A 15,298-nucleotide genomic window follows, 5' to 3' on the forward strand; every position below is an offset into this window, starting at 1 on the left:
TCCCCGGCCACCAGAGAAACCGCGACCGCGACCACCGTACCCACCATAGAACTGACCATCATCTCGGGCCTCATCACAACCCTGATCTGACATCTGGGCAGATTGCCCCGTCCGTCTTTTCCTGTTTGGATTGTTTGGCTTCACTATGTAAATTGGAAAGTTGGAGGTTTAACAGGGCAGAGGTCAAATTTTGTGATTTGTTTTTTTCTTTTACCTTTTCTTCATCATGCATCTTACAATGGTGAGTCAGGTGACGTTTGAATCTAGGTTCGTCACCTGTCAACAAGTCTGGGTCCTTCTTCAATTCCTTTTTCACAGGTTCCGGAAGACCCGCAACAACAGCTGTTCTGAACAATATTTCACTCTCAAATATGCCAGATGGATGGCGGCCGGTGCTTTCTATCCAGTTTTTAACACATTGTCCATAGTGCACCGGACCTCCGGCTTAATCGGTGTGTGGAAACAATCATGAGGTCTTGGGAAGGCATTTTCAATTGCCTTAAATAAGGCGTCTGATACCTGGGTCAATGGAATTTCATGAGGATATCTAGTAGTTCCTGCCTCTTCTTCTATCATTCGTAGCTGAAGTTGAGTGCAGGAAGCTGACATGGCCTGTCTCAGGTCACCAAGCGCATAATTCTGTCCACTCATTAAAGCCAAGAACTTCCTCCGCTAGCCAGAGGAGGGAGTTGTTCAGTCAATGACACCACATCTATAAGAACGAGGGTCATATGTATCGCTTTTCGTCAAGTTGTGTTGTGTTTTGTTGTCATTCATTTGAAAAAGAAAAAAAAACTTGAGACCATAAAAAGTTGCTTGTCACAACACATCTAATTACAGGTGTCTAGTATAAAGTTTCCCATACCGGGAGTCGAACCCAGGCCACCTTGGTGAAAACCAGGAATCCTGACCGCTAGACCATATGGGATGCTTCATCGGAAGCAGATCCAGATGATTTAGAAGCATGAAGCTTGGACGATAGACTCGATAAATTACCACATCATTAGCAACAGACATCGACTTGGTTAGAACCGGGAAAGGCTTATTGCGACCAATTGGCATTTGTTTCCAGAAAGTATAGAGGTCCAATATTTCTTAATCCAGATATTTAATTCTAAGTTTCCTATATCAGGAGTCTAACCCGTGTCACCTGGGTGATAACCAGAAATCCTAACCGCTAGACCATAGGGGATATTTTATGCAAATGTGATCCAGATCAAATAGAAGCATGAATCTTGGATGATAGACTCAATAAGTAACCACATCATTAGCAACAGACATCTACATGGTTGGAACCAGGAAAGGCTTGTAGCGAACGATAGAGATATGTTTCCGGAAAGTATAGAGGTCCAATATTTCTTAATCCGGACATTCAATTCAAAGTTTCCCATCCCAGGAGTCAAATCCCGGCCACCGGGGCGATAAGCAAGAATACTGACCACTAGACCATATGGGATATTTTACCTGAAGCTGATACAGATCAAGTAGAAGTATGAAGCTTTGATGATAGACTCATTAAATTACCACATCATTAGCAACAGGTTTCTACTCGGTTAGAAGTGGGAAAGGCTTGTGGAAAACAATAGGGATTTGTTTCTGGAAATTATAGAAGTTCAATAGTTCTCAAACCATCCATCTAATGAGAAGTTTCCCATAACCGGAGTCAAAGCCAGTCCACCTGGGTGAAAACCAGGAATACTGACCACTAGACCATACGGGATCCAGATCAAGTACAAGCATGAAGTTTGGATTATAGACTCATGAAATTACATTGGGACCTTGCTACTTCGCGTTTCCACCATCGCGGCTTCAGAGCTTGGCGTTTTTTTTTTAATGAAATAAATGATAATAATGAAAGATATTAAATAAAAATTAGAAATTACATTTTTCTTACAAAATTTGAAAACAAAATATTCAATTAGAATTAGTAATTGCATCATTTTACAAAATTTTAAAAGACAAATAATGCAAAAATAAAATATTTCAATATTTATATATAAGGATGTTTAAGGTTCATTTACAATTTACTGATGCCCAATCCCCCATCCCTTGCCATTGGGGGTAGTGTGGCCGAGCAGTCCAAGGTGCTGGATGTGGGCTCTAGTCTCTCACGAGGTGTGGGTTCAAATCCCACCACTGCTAACAAATCATGGGCCTTGCACTCGTCTTTTGTTCCTAGTTTTATTGGCTCTTCACTAACCTGGAAGATAAAATGCAAAACCATTGGTGAGAGAGCTGAGTCCCAAACACACTAATAAGATTGTCACGTTTGCACACCACTGTGCCACTGAGTGTGCCTCAAGCTTTGTGTTAATCATAATGATTTTTTTATGAGACTTCTTTTTGCATATCAACTGTGTAACAATGTTAAATAATTCAGAGATTTATGTGTTTTAGGTGTAGGATTATTAGATTAAGTGCACACATTTCCAGTTGTGTGGCCTAGTGGTATGAGTGTTTAGTGCGTTGGCTTCACATCTCTGGGGTCCTGGGTTACTCCAATTACATCCCACATTCCAAAAACATGCATGGTAGGTTGATTCGACTGGTTATGGCTCGTAGGCAGCTGGGATTGGCTCGAGAAGGCAGGGGTTCCGAGATCCTACTGAGGATATATTGGTTCAGAAATGAGGTGCGAGATGACATTTCCAGGATTTTTACTTTTAAATTCTGGATCTAAAAAATACTACAGTGTAAAAATATAAATTGTTTATGACTTTGTCAAAAAGTCGGATTCCCTACAATATGCGAGTAGTCACAAACGTTGCTTAGATAGCCATCGGCTGCATTGGCATGTTCTTAAGCGTCCTTCCAGATCTGCATTCTTTGGGTAGAAGTCCAGTAAACGGTCCTTGGAACGAGGTCTCAGTGACTTGTTACGATCGCAAGTTCTCCTCAGAAAATGAAGAAGCTTTCATACAAAAATGGTTAAATACACACATATATAATAGGATTACAGAATGCTGTCCAACACTAAGGATAAGAATTTCTTTTCTCATATTTAGATGTACTTTTCAATTTTTTCACTTTCTTTTACCTGTCTTGTCCAGTTGTTTTTTTTAACTGATACTGCATTTTCTTTTTGTTGATAACCTGCTCCCTAGTATGTTTATGAAACTAGAATGCAATTAAACACTTGTTGTTGTTAATATTTGAAATAAATGACAAAACAAAAAATTGAAGCTTGGAACGAGAACTCGGTGACTTGATACGATCCCGAGTTCTCTCTATTTTGCTATGTCGAATTGTGATCTATGATGGGGTGATATGGAACATGAGGTACCTGTGAAAATATTTGTCTGAGGCATCCCTGGCTCGTTGGTCTAGTGGTATGATTCTCGCTTAGGGTGCGAGAGGTCCCGGGTCCAACTCCCGGACGAGCTTGAATTTTATCCAATTGTGATCTATTATGGGGGGTAATATGGCACATTGGCCACTTGAAAAAAAGTGTAAGCAAATGGGCACCCCTGGCTCATTAGTCTAGTGATATGATTCTCGCTTTGGGTGTAAGAGATCCTACACACGGACGAGTCCTGGTTTTGTCAAATTATGATCTATAATGGGGTAATATGGGACAATAGCCAACTAAGGAAAAAAGTGTTACTGTATGGGCGCCCCTGGCTCGTCTGTCTAGTGCAGAGGTGGGAAAACCTTTCGGCCCGGGGGCCACATCGACTTTCAAAATTTGACAGATCGGTCGGGTCAGCACAAGATATGATACATATAAAAAACTGCATCCGTTAACAGAACATGTTAAACATAAACAGAAAAAAAGGACTGAAATATTACCATACTCATCACTCATCATTAAAGTACAAAGTAAAGTAAAAAGGAATGTATTAAGAAATATTCAAATGTAATTTAAAAAAAAGAGAGGGGCTTTAAAACACGAAAAACAAATAAAAGTGGACAGAGCTATTGCCAGTGGCTTCCGGGTGACAGCGCCATCTTGGGGGCAAAATAGTATTATCTTCAGATACGAGCTTACTGCGGCATTGAGCTAGTATGTCAATTTACTTGTATCTCAAGTCAATTCTTCCCATAAAAATGAACAAAATACAAATTTATCCGTTACATCCTGAAAAAAAAAATAAAACAGGATGTTACAACAGAAAAACCTCTTTATCGTTCTAATTTTCCACCGACTCACAATCGGAAACCATCTGTTGTGCTCGTACCTCAAATTTGTCTCGTATCTCAAGGAAAAAAAATTGTTCCGAATTTTCCTAGTATCTCAAATTTCTCGGGTCAGCACAAGATATGATACATATAAAAAAACTGCATCCGTTAACAGAACATGTTAAACATGAACAAAAAAAAAGGACTAAAGAATTAAGATAACCATCACTCATCATTAAAGTAAAAAGTATAAAGGCCAAACTAAAGTAAAAAGGAATGTATTATGAAATATTCAAATGTAATTTAAAAAAAAGATAGAGGGGTGTAAAACACGAAAAACAAATAAGAGTGGACAGAACCAAAAAATATTAATTTTTAGATTTGAATTTCACAACAATGCACTGGTAAACGGAACAAACAAATTTGAATAAACTTGGATTAATAGATACAGACACACTTAAACATACGTTTAACCTAACTTTACACAAAACTGAATTCTATTTTTTTTAAATCTTTTTCTTTACCTTCGTTCTGGCCGGGTTAGATGTTTTCCACGCCTCCAAAGGCACGTTAGCTATTGATGGGATGTTTGCTGTTGTTCTGCGTATTCCCTTCAAAATATTCCAAAAATGATGCACACAAATGTCCTACACTGCCTCTGGCTTGCTCTTTCTGCCCAGACCAACGGGTAATTAGAGGGAACATTGGTCCCAGTCTAAACTGAAGGATTTCTAGTTGGATTGACAGTTTATAAAAGTCATACCTCTACTTACGAACGCCTCTAGGTATGACATGTTCAGGTTATAAAATTATTATATGCAAATGAGTAACTCGAGTTATACGAACTAAGAAGATCCAGGTTACGGAATTGTGCAAAATTAATTTCCTTATATGTTCATTTATATTATATATATTGTCGTGGATGCATTGATTCTCACTTTAGAACATATCTACCCTCTACTAGGCTTTCATTTCATCGCTCTCATTCTATCTTCTATAATCACAATAAAAGCGTTCAATTCAATGTTCTGTCTCACAACTACCACTGTCCATGTTTCAAGATTCTTACATACCTGTCCACCTCAACTAAATGCACCCCTTATTAATGACAGCAATTCCGCCTATTAAGCGATTAAATACCATACAAATGCAACGTGGCACATATATTCACATACAGGCACAGGGCACAGGTCAAAGTGTAAAATGTAGTACAAGTGGACAGCTTTTGGCCCTGGTAGGAAATGCTCTTGCCGCCATCTGGCAGACGAACACGAGTATTACGTCTTACATATTAACGGCCGCCGAGGGAACTAATTCAGAGGTGCAGGACACATTTTCACATGTTTTTTTTTTTTATTAAACATTAATAAACCATTTCCTCATTTCTCTCATCACTTGTTTGCTCACATCTTTAATACAAAATTGGAACGCTACTACCAATTCTAAAGGGTTTAGTTAGCAGTTGTGTGAGGACCGTGTAAAAAATTTGAGAATTTATATATGTATAGTACACCTCTTTTTACAAAATTTTCAAGTTACGAAAAAAGTTCTGGAGCCAATTAATTTTGTCAGAAGTATGACTATATAATTTATCTTTGTGTCTTTGCAAGTTTTAGAAATCAGCACCCCCAATTCGAAGGGGAGGAGCCCGAGTTTCCTCCAGACCAAAAGAAAGAAGAGCAACTTGAAATAAAAATGGAGGAAGAAAATGTCACCTGGTCAACTGGTGAGGAGTCTTTTAAGATAGAAGAGGATCTGGGCAGGGCCAGTGGAGGGGCGGACTCTGCAATCACCTCTCTATGGCCCCAATTAAAAGAGGAAGCAGAGCCACCTCAACAGCAAAAGAGGGAAGTTCAATCTCACACCAAAAAGGAGGAAGATGTCACCTGGTTATCTGGTGAGCTTTTCAAGAGTGAAGATGATCTCGTAATGGATTTGGATGCAGATTTACTGTCAAAGACATTTTCAAGTCGGACTTTTCAAGAATAGCTAGACATCATTAAGAATGGTCGGACAACTCCAAAGCTTGCAAGCCTGTCACAAATGGGAAAAGGGTTTGTCCGCCACATCCAGTCCACTAGCTACGAACGGTACCCCAGGCTTACAGATTTGGAGGAACACTGCAAATTGTATTGCTGGGAGTGCTTATTATTTGCCACAGATTGAATTTGTGTTTGGGGCAACACTGGATTTGTAGATTTGACTTGCCTAACCAAGGCAGCAATGAGACACCAAAGCACTGCCGGACACTTACAAGAAACGGTGCTCTCCAAAACCTTTGGGGAAACCAGAGTGGAGTTACAGCTCAGCGAACAAATGCACAGGGAAACAGCTCCACAACAAAAAGGTGAAGAAAAATAGGGACATTTTAAAAAGACTGATTGACTGTCATTTTTTTGGGGTAAGCAGGAACATTCATTTCAGGGACACGATGAAAGTGCTGCATCCCCAAACAAAGGGAATTATGTAGAGCTTTCTTTCATTGCTGAGAGAAACACAGATTTACAACCTGTCCACTAATACTATGTTAATGGGACGTCGATCAAAATACAAAATGACCTGATCACTGCTATTGCTGAAGTGATGAGCAAAGAGATCAAAAGGGAAGCTGATAAAGCACCGTTTGTCACTGTTATGGTGGATGAGACGACAGACGCGAGTAACGCTGTGCAGCTTGCACCGGTTCTGACTTATGTCACGGGCAGAGGTGTCAAGGAGCGGTTCGTCAGATTTGAAGATGTTACCAGTGGGAATCAAGCCAATGACTTTGCAGGTCTTATCATCCAATTTTTGGTGGAAAACGAATGTCTGTGGCACAGTGTTATGACGGTGCCGCGGTCATGTCTTCTGGGTTAAATGGAGTGCAGGCTAAAGTTATGGAGGGAGCACAGTTAGCTTCATTCATAGATTGCTATCCCCACTGGCTCAATTTAGTACTGACTCAGGGGGCCTAAAAGCTTAAAGAATGCAAGATATTATTTGCTCACCTGAATGGCTTTGCTGCATTTTTTTCAAAATCAAACCGACAGTTGCTGGAAGAAATCTGCCAGCGGCGTCTGCCTCGTGTGGCACCAACACGGTGGCAGTCTGCATCCAGAGTGGTCAATACGGTGTTTAAGAAGAGAGCTGCTCTAAAGGAACTTTTTTATCACATTCTGGAGCATCATAACAGTACGACGAGGAGTCTGTGCGGTGTGTTGATGGATTTAAAGCATGTCTGGATAATTTGAATTTTGTTTTTACTTCGCACAATAATTGGCATTTTTGAGCATTCAGATGTGCTTTGTTTCAATACTACAGAACATAAAACTTAACGCAAAGCCACGGAACACTTTTCGATCTTCCTCGGCTAAGAATGGAACTGACTGTACTGCAGTGGTGGTCCGTGCATTTTCTTGTTGGGCCTTCAACAAATCAATCCAACCCTCAAAAACAATTTCATGGCTATAAAACCTTGACTGCAGTTACAGCTGCGAGACATAAAAAATAATCAATGCGGAGAGATTTCCCCGGGAAAAGACTGTGTTGGACGTCAATGGCGAAATGGCAAAAATTGCACTAAAATGGGGTAAAATCCACTTCCTAGCAGGATTTAGTGATTAAATACAAACACTGGAGCTTTTCCAATATCAGAACCAGGCCCTCAATGGAAATATTATTTAGTAATATAGCCCTATTTTACTCACCAAAAATCCTTTTCAACTGTACCCAATATTCATCCTCTTTTCTTTCTTCCTTAATTTCTATTGCAATTGAAGCTAAGGATGAAGGACGAGCCTGTCCTGTCTTGTTTCTGGCATAGTCCGTCTTGAAAATGGCTTTCAATCAACACACCAATATATTTACTTCTGCAGCTCACTCCAAATACAGCTTGGTAGCTCTCATAGTTAGCGCACTGAAAGTGGCGGACCACCCTTTTCCTGGCTGTAACAGGCTTGTTAGGTTTGAAGTTGAACGCCCTTTCTTAATGTCCATTTTTTCTGCCATTGTGGGTGGCATTTACGATTTTATGTCAAAAAGCTGTTACAAGCATACTACCCGTGTGTATCTTTTCAAATTAAAACTTTCTATTAATGTACAAACATATGCCCTACACTACAATGTTTGCAGTTGTTTACATATATAGATGTCATCTAACCTGTTTAGTTAGTCTGATAAGATTCATGTCAGAAACTGTATTGTAAAATAAGTTCAGAATTAGCATTTTGATATTGAAAAGGAGCCTATATTTTTGCTTGCTTGACATATGTGCAATTGTCTTTTTTAAACGATTTAAGATTTTTGCTGCTAAATCTCTGATGCCAAAATGTTGGGGTTATGCTTCAAAATAGTGTGTAACTAAATTGTTTTGTATGATTTGGAAAAAAAGATGAAATGGTGAACTCATCAGGCAGCTGTCCAGAAGCTTTATAACGATCCCAATTATTTGATTCAGGCGTGTTGATGGAGGGAGTCATGAAAAACAATTTTGATAGTGGCCCTTGAGGGCTGGAGTTGGGCACGCTAATGTAATGTAAATTTCATTCATTCATATTCTATACTACACATCCTAGCAAGTGTTACGGGCGTTGCTGGAGTCTATCCCACCAGGCTTCAAGCAAAAGGCAGACAACACCAGTAAGCTGTTGGGCACAAACAACCATTTGCACTCACAAACATACCGCCACTATTGGGAATTGATGCCACGCCTGCCTGCAAGTCAGCCGGGTGTCCCACTGCACCCTGAGAGATCTGGGATAGATTGCTATTAGGTTTGTGGTAAACTTTTATAGATTCATCTAAGGTAGTGTGGCCGAGCGGTCTAAGGTGTGGGTTCCAATCCCACCACTGCCAATATCTTCTGATATTGTTGGGTCTGAAGTTACAGACAGGCATGAGACTGTGCTACATTTTAAAGGAACCGGTTGCTGGGAGAGGTCTGAGGCGTGAGGTGATAACTCGTGCTCGGCTCCGAGGAACTCTCTTATTTTCCCAAGGTGAATGTTGCTATTATTAAGTTTCAGCATGATGTCATGGAAAAGTACAGTAGTTGAGATTATAGAAATCCTGGAAAAGTACAACAGTTGAACACTGAGACGTGTTGAGACGAGATTATAGGCATCATGGAAAAGCATAATATTAAGACAGATTATAGACAGGATGTTCTTTAGAAATGCACATATTATTAAGACTCCTGTTTTAAGCAACTTCACACATTGTTGCAGAAATTGGTCAAGATTGGAAACCTTGGACTGACATATTAACTTGTGAAATGTATTTCTGAAACAGGGATTTCCCAAACGGGGGATAATTGGGTGATGTTAATGGAGTGTAAAGAACAGGCGCCAGCACTTTGTGGAGCTACTTTTGTAACAGGGTGGTCTCAGTTGAAACTTTGAGAGGACGGGTAAGATAAGATTTTTTACTTAATAAGTTGCAGGAAAGATTATTTTTCAGCAAGCAATACCATGAAACTATAGGGAACTCTTTTATATTGGCTTTGACGTCTCCATATGCAAAAGGTGAAAGGGTTTCAATTGAGACTAAACCATCTTACAAAGGGCTAAAACAAACTACCAGACAAGGAAATACGATTGGATATAACAACTCACTCAATCACCATTCTTTGGGGAAAGTGTTTTTACAAATGAAATACGTGTCCTACTTGGACAGAAAAATATTGAAACAGTGTCTATCCTGTTACGCATTAAATGAGAAGTCAATTTTTCTACAGTTGAATCATTTTACCTGCTTAAACCTTACAGGGCATGGTCTGAAGCTGGGAGAGAGAAATGAGACGTGGTGTGTCGGTGTTCTAAAACAAACTGCACCCGATACCACGTCCTGACCTATGGTGGTCGTGTGGTGGAGATAAATTATACAACTCCTGTCGAAACGTGGCAGGACTAAGTGCTTTGGTCTCACTGCTCTTACCAGCGTCTGCTTTTCCATCTACAGTGGAGGAAATACAATTGGCTGCTCAGAAATCTGGTGTGGACATTGTCGAGCGGCATGAAGGGAAGGAGATCCAACATACATTGATGCGATTGGCATCCCCCGGGGCATACCAGATGAGTATAAGCTAGCTTATCAGATCGCAGTAGGATGGCAGTCCGCAAACAAAAATGTAGATAGAATAAATTACCTGCAGTACAATGTCCAAAGATTGGAAATTATACTGAACAGGGATTCGTGGCCATAAAGGAGCAACTGAAAGCTACCAGTCTGATGGCGTTCCAGGATCGCATAGCGGTGGATATGATCCTTGCGTAGCAAGGGGGCATGTGTGCAAAATGTTTGGAGAACAACGTTGCACCTTCATACCGAACAACACGTCACCCGATGGGTCCCTCACCACTCCTCGTTCTCCTTGCTAAGCCGATTTATAACTATTGCAATTGCCCCTACAAATTCTAAATTACACAAATTATATTCTCTGCTTATGAAACGTACCGGGGAAAGCAGTGAAGTCCAGGAGTACGGGAATTCCGAGGATGAATTGGGCGAAAATGATTGTTTTCTTTTTCAGACCAGCCATGCGAATAAGGAATAGGCGGGTAAAATTGCAGTCACCTGAAATTTCCTTTTGTGATTACTATAAAACAATTAGTAACATACATATCATTAAAAACGGCGGAATGTTGGGTTTATTCTGTAATACTATGATATATGTGTGTATTTAATAATTTCTTTGTTGAAGCATTCTTCCAATTGTCCGAAGAGAACTTGGGGTTGTACCCAATCACAGTCCTCTCACACAGACTGTTTATCTGACATCCGAGGACTGTTGATCTGGGTTTGCAACGAAGAGTCGTCAAGGACTCTTGATACTAGCAGATGGATATCAATCACTTCCAGGAACACTCGCATAGTGTTCCTACATGGTGATGCCCTTCGCGCCTCTTTATGTAATTGTTATGCCAAATGAAGGCGTGATTGTTTGAATTCAAATGGAGTTTGTTTTTAGTTTCCTCTTTCTATTATTGTTAAAAACCTTAATTGTTATTATAGTTACAGATGTTGTTTTTGCTTATGCAGTTGGATTAATCAGTAACCTTGTAATTGTTTTGATTTATGGCTTTAAAGCCGTACGAGAAATCACTGTTCGAGGAGATGCTTTGGAGATCGGGAGGAAGTCTTGAAGTCTCCATGTATCTACCCTTATAAGGTTTCCTGACCAAAGATGCAAATTATAATGATATTATTATAATAATAATTGAATAATATATCTGCCTGAAGTGATTGATAATTATAGAAAAGTATAATTATTAATGAACCTATCACCTTGCTTTGTCGAATTGTGATCTATGATGGGGTGAGATGGGAGATAAGCCATGCAAGAAAAAAGTGTCACTCGTAGGGCACTCCTGGCTCGTTGGTCTAGTGATATGGTTCTCGCTTAGGGTGTGAGAGGTCCCTGGGTTCGACTTCTGGTCCAGCCCTTGATTTGTCAAATGGTGATCTACGGTGGGGTCATAGAGGCTGTAATAAGCCTGAGGAAAAAAGTTTCAGTCTATGAGGAAATCTGGTTCATTGGTCCAGTGTTATGATTCTCGCTTAGGGTTTGAGTCTGTGAGAGGTCCCAGGTCCAACTCCTGGATGAGTCCTATTTTTGGCCACTTGAGAAAAAAAGTGTGAGGCAATGGGCACCCTTTGTTCCATGGTTTAGTGGTGCCAGGATTCCCAGGACCAACTCTTGGACGAGCCCTGGTTTTGTCAAATTATGATTACCCACTTAAGAAAAAAAGTGTCATTGTATGGGCACCCCTGGCTCGTCTGTCTAGTGCAGGGGTGGGCAAACTTTTCGGCCCAGGGACCACATTGACTTTAAAAATCTGACAGATGGGTCGGGTCAGCACAAGATAAGATACTTATAAAAAACTGCATCCGTTAACAGTACATATGAAACATAAACAGAAAAAAAGACCATTAACGCATTAATGTGTTTATTAAAGTAAGTAAGTAAAGTTGGCAGGCAATAGCTGCCAATCATTGAGTATTGCTTTAGAAATGGGAGAAATATTACCAAATTTCAATCCTCATAATGGATTGACCTTGCCTTTAGTCTACATTAAAGTCATATTGCTGTGTTTTGATGTCTCAAAGACAAATCAGAGCAATATGTTGGGTTTATTCTGTATTACTTTTATACATATATGTGTAGTAATTCATTTCTTTGTTAAATCATTCTTCTTATTATTCCTAAAGTGCTCGAGGTCATATACAATCGTCAAGTCCTCTCTCACGTGGACTTCTTATCCAAGGATTGTTTATACAGCAACTCACCCAATCTGGGGCTTCGAGATCAATTGTTTTCTTTTGCAACGGAGCCAGGGTCACTGGCCTATAACAAAGATGTTGTTTCTGCCATTTCCAGCATAGTGGCCATACCTCGTGACACACTTCGGTCTTTCTTTATGTAATTGTTATATGATTGTTAGGTCAAATGAAGGGGTGATTGTTTTTAATCCAAATGTTGTTGGTTTTAGTGTCCTGTTTTGTTATTGGTAGAATACCTTGATTGATATTATAGTTACAAATGTTGTTTTTTCTTATGCATTATGAAATAATCAACAACCTTGTAAATTGTTTTGATTCATGGCAATAAGAGTCGTACGCACCTATCACAATATTAATATAATGCTGAGATAGTGGACTGTTATTTGATACAAGTTGTGAAAATATAAAAGGAGGGTAAGGGTTTACTATATAATTAAATAATAATAATAAGTGCCTCTTAACGATGCTTTAATCCAGTCAGCATATTCACCTTGAAGTAGCTCCCATTCTTTCTGGTGTCGACCCGATCCTTGAGTTCTTCGTTTCTTACTAGGTGACTCCTCCATGCTTGGTTCCATGATATTTTTTTCTCTATGTATATCTACGCATGCGCATGTCATCCTTTATCGATATTGCCGTACACCGCTAAAAAAAAATACATACGATTGAGGATAATTTCTGCTGATATACCGTGACAATAGTAACAATCTAAGACAGTAGCGTCGTTGGCTACCAGCCTGTGAGACTATCTCGATTTTAGTGATAATGGTCTTGTTGAAATCGGTTTTAATAAATATGGCGATTTTTTAAATATTTTTTTTCCCGTACAAAAGTCGGTGTACGGCTTACATGATTTGAAATGGTAAAAACACGTATAAAATATGTATAAAACGTACAAGTTGACTGGTATTCATATAATCAGATTATATAAATAGTCATTTTTTACCCTGCACTGTTGCATTGGTTTAGCTCAGTGGTTACTTCATCTGCATTCGCTTCTATTCAACCCCGGTTTGGGATCGAACCATGGACGCCGTCTAGTGTTTTTCTACTTATTTTCATTTTATAACAAAATCTTATTACAAAATTCACATAGATGTTATTATAACATTTTATTTTAATTTTGACCCTTAGAATTGCGTGCGAGGTGAATTTGGTTGACAGTTTTGAACAAAATAGGAAGACATACACAGTAGATTGCTACAGATCCATGTGAGTCCATGTTGAGTATTCATTAAATATTGATTACATTAGGAACTAAGGGTAAGAAATATGCCTTTAATCACTTGATTTAATTGACTCAGCAGCGACTTTTATAGATTGTTATATAGTAAATCAATGTAGACTTTCAGTTGGAAAAGCTGTATGTATGGAAATCAAGGCTGTCTATTCGATGTCTATTCGAGGAGATGATTCGGAGTGAAGGGGAAATCCTTGTTGCTTGATGTACCTCCCCTTAAGGTTCTTATCCGTGATCCAACTCTTGAGAACGGGAGACCATCGGACATTACCCTGCAGGAAGGTAAATCAGGCATAAGGTGTTTGCCGGTGGTTCCATAAAGCCTGCGATTGGGTGGCCACCGATTTAGAGTATTCCCTGTCTAACGGATCTGGCAAAAATAAATATTTTTTTGTGAAATGTTAATACATTTTTAATTTTTAAACTAGTCTTTCCGTTTATTTCTAAACTGGTATTGCCTTTTTTAATAAAGAGAGGAAAAGTATCAGAAATGAGAATGAAATGAAACATTTTACTCACAGATGAAATGAAAGGAATAAATCTCCACTTCATCTCATCTCGTTTTCTGAACCGCAATGTATCCGCATTAGGGTCCCGGAGCGTACTGGAGCCTATCGCAGCTGAACAGGCACGTCCCACCGGAAGGGGGCCATGGGGCCGACCTCGGAGAGGCTGGGGAGACTATGTCTACCCGCTAGCCCGGGAACGCCTTGGGATACACCAGGAAAAACTATATGAAGTGGCTGAGGAAAGGGAAGTCTGGGTTTCCGTGCTGAAGCTGCTGTACCCGCGACCCGACTTGGGATAAGAGGAAGACAAGATAAGATGAGAGATGAGCATGTTTTCTTTTTCATGTGGACAAATAGAACAGCAACATCGGCATACATTTGCGAGGTGACAATCCGAGCACAACAGTTTGGCAGATCATTTATTTCAAGACTGAAAAGCAGTGGACCTAGCACTGAGCCTTCCGGTGCCCCCCAAAACTGTTTTTCTGTTAGTCTGATTCAATCCAATTTAGCGTGCTTGGTGAGAAATTAAAATTAGTTTGCAGTGTCTGGTGGTTAATGGTGTCAAATGCCTTTTTGAGATCAAGATAAACTGCACCAATGACCCTGCCTTTATCTAGTTTTGATTTTGTTTTCTAAAAGGAAGCAAACCAAGGGTTGACTATAACTGATATTTTACCATGATTTTGTCAAAAAGGGGCACCTTGAACTTCATCTGTTTTAGATTTATCACAAAAAAAGAGTATTTCTTTATGGCGAGTGATAGGTTCACCAATAGGCATTCACAAATGCACACTTAAATAAAACAGGCATCTGACTCATAACTGGTGTCTTGCAAGAGAGAATCGATCCTAACTCGTCTCTGTCCCAGATCATTCTGTCGAATCAAAGCCTCTCTTGCTTATTTATTACATAAGATTTACAACATGCTGTGGGATAGACTAAGCCAACTGTCTCAATAATTGTTTGTTTATGTCGAGCCAGGTGGCCAAACTGGTTTTACATCTGTTTGTTAAGATCATGGAATGAGAGATAGGCTAACTAGCTGGCCTTGCAAATGTTTGCTAGCATTGTGCGATGTGGCAGACTCGCTTAGTAATTGTTTGTTCGAATCGCGCGATGTAAGATAGGCAGTGGCATTTTCAGTGAGCTATAAAAAAATATTGTGTAT

At 39.6% G+C, this 15,298-nt stretch overlaps 2 non-coding genes across 2 annotated transcripts; one reads left to right on the forward strand and one right to left on the reverse strand.

Moving 5' to 3' along the window:
• Nucleotides 1–856: 856 nt before the first annotated feature.
• Nucleotides 857–928, reverse strand: trnae-uuc (transfer RNA glutamic acid (anticodon UUC)). The gene has a single exon. It is a non-coding gene; the product is annotated as a tRNA-Glu (tRNA).
• Nucleotides 929–3,312: 2,384 nt separating this feature from the next.
• trnap-agg (transfer RNA proline (anticodon AGG)) lies at nucleotides 3,313–3,384 on the forward strand. Its single transcript has one exon. It is a non-coding gene; the product is annotated as a tRNA-Pro (tRNA).
• The last annotated feature ends 11,914 nt before the right edge of the window (nucleotides 3,385–15,298 follow it).

The sequence above is a fragment of the Stigmatopora nigra genome, chromosome 20 (genome assembly GCF_051989575.1).
Source record: "Stigmatopora nigra isolate UIUO_SnigA chromosome 20, RoL_Snig_1.1, whole genome shotgun sequence".
Classification (NCBI taxonomy): domain Eukaryota; kingdom Metazoa; phylum Chordata; class Actinopteri; order Syngnathiformes; family Syngnathidae; genus Stigmatopora; species Stigmatopora nigra.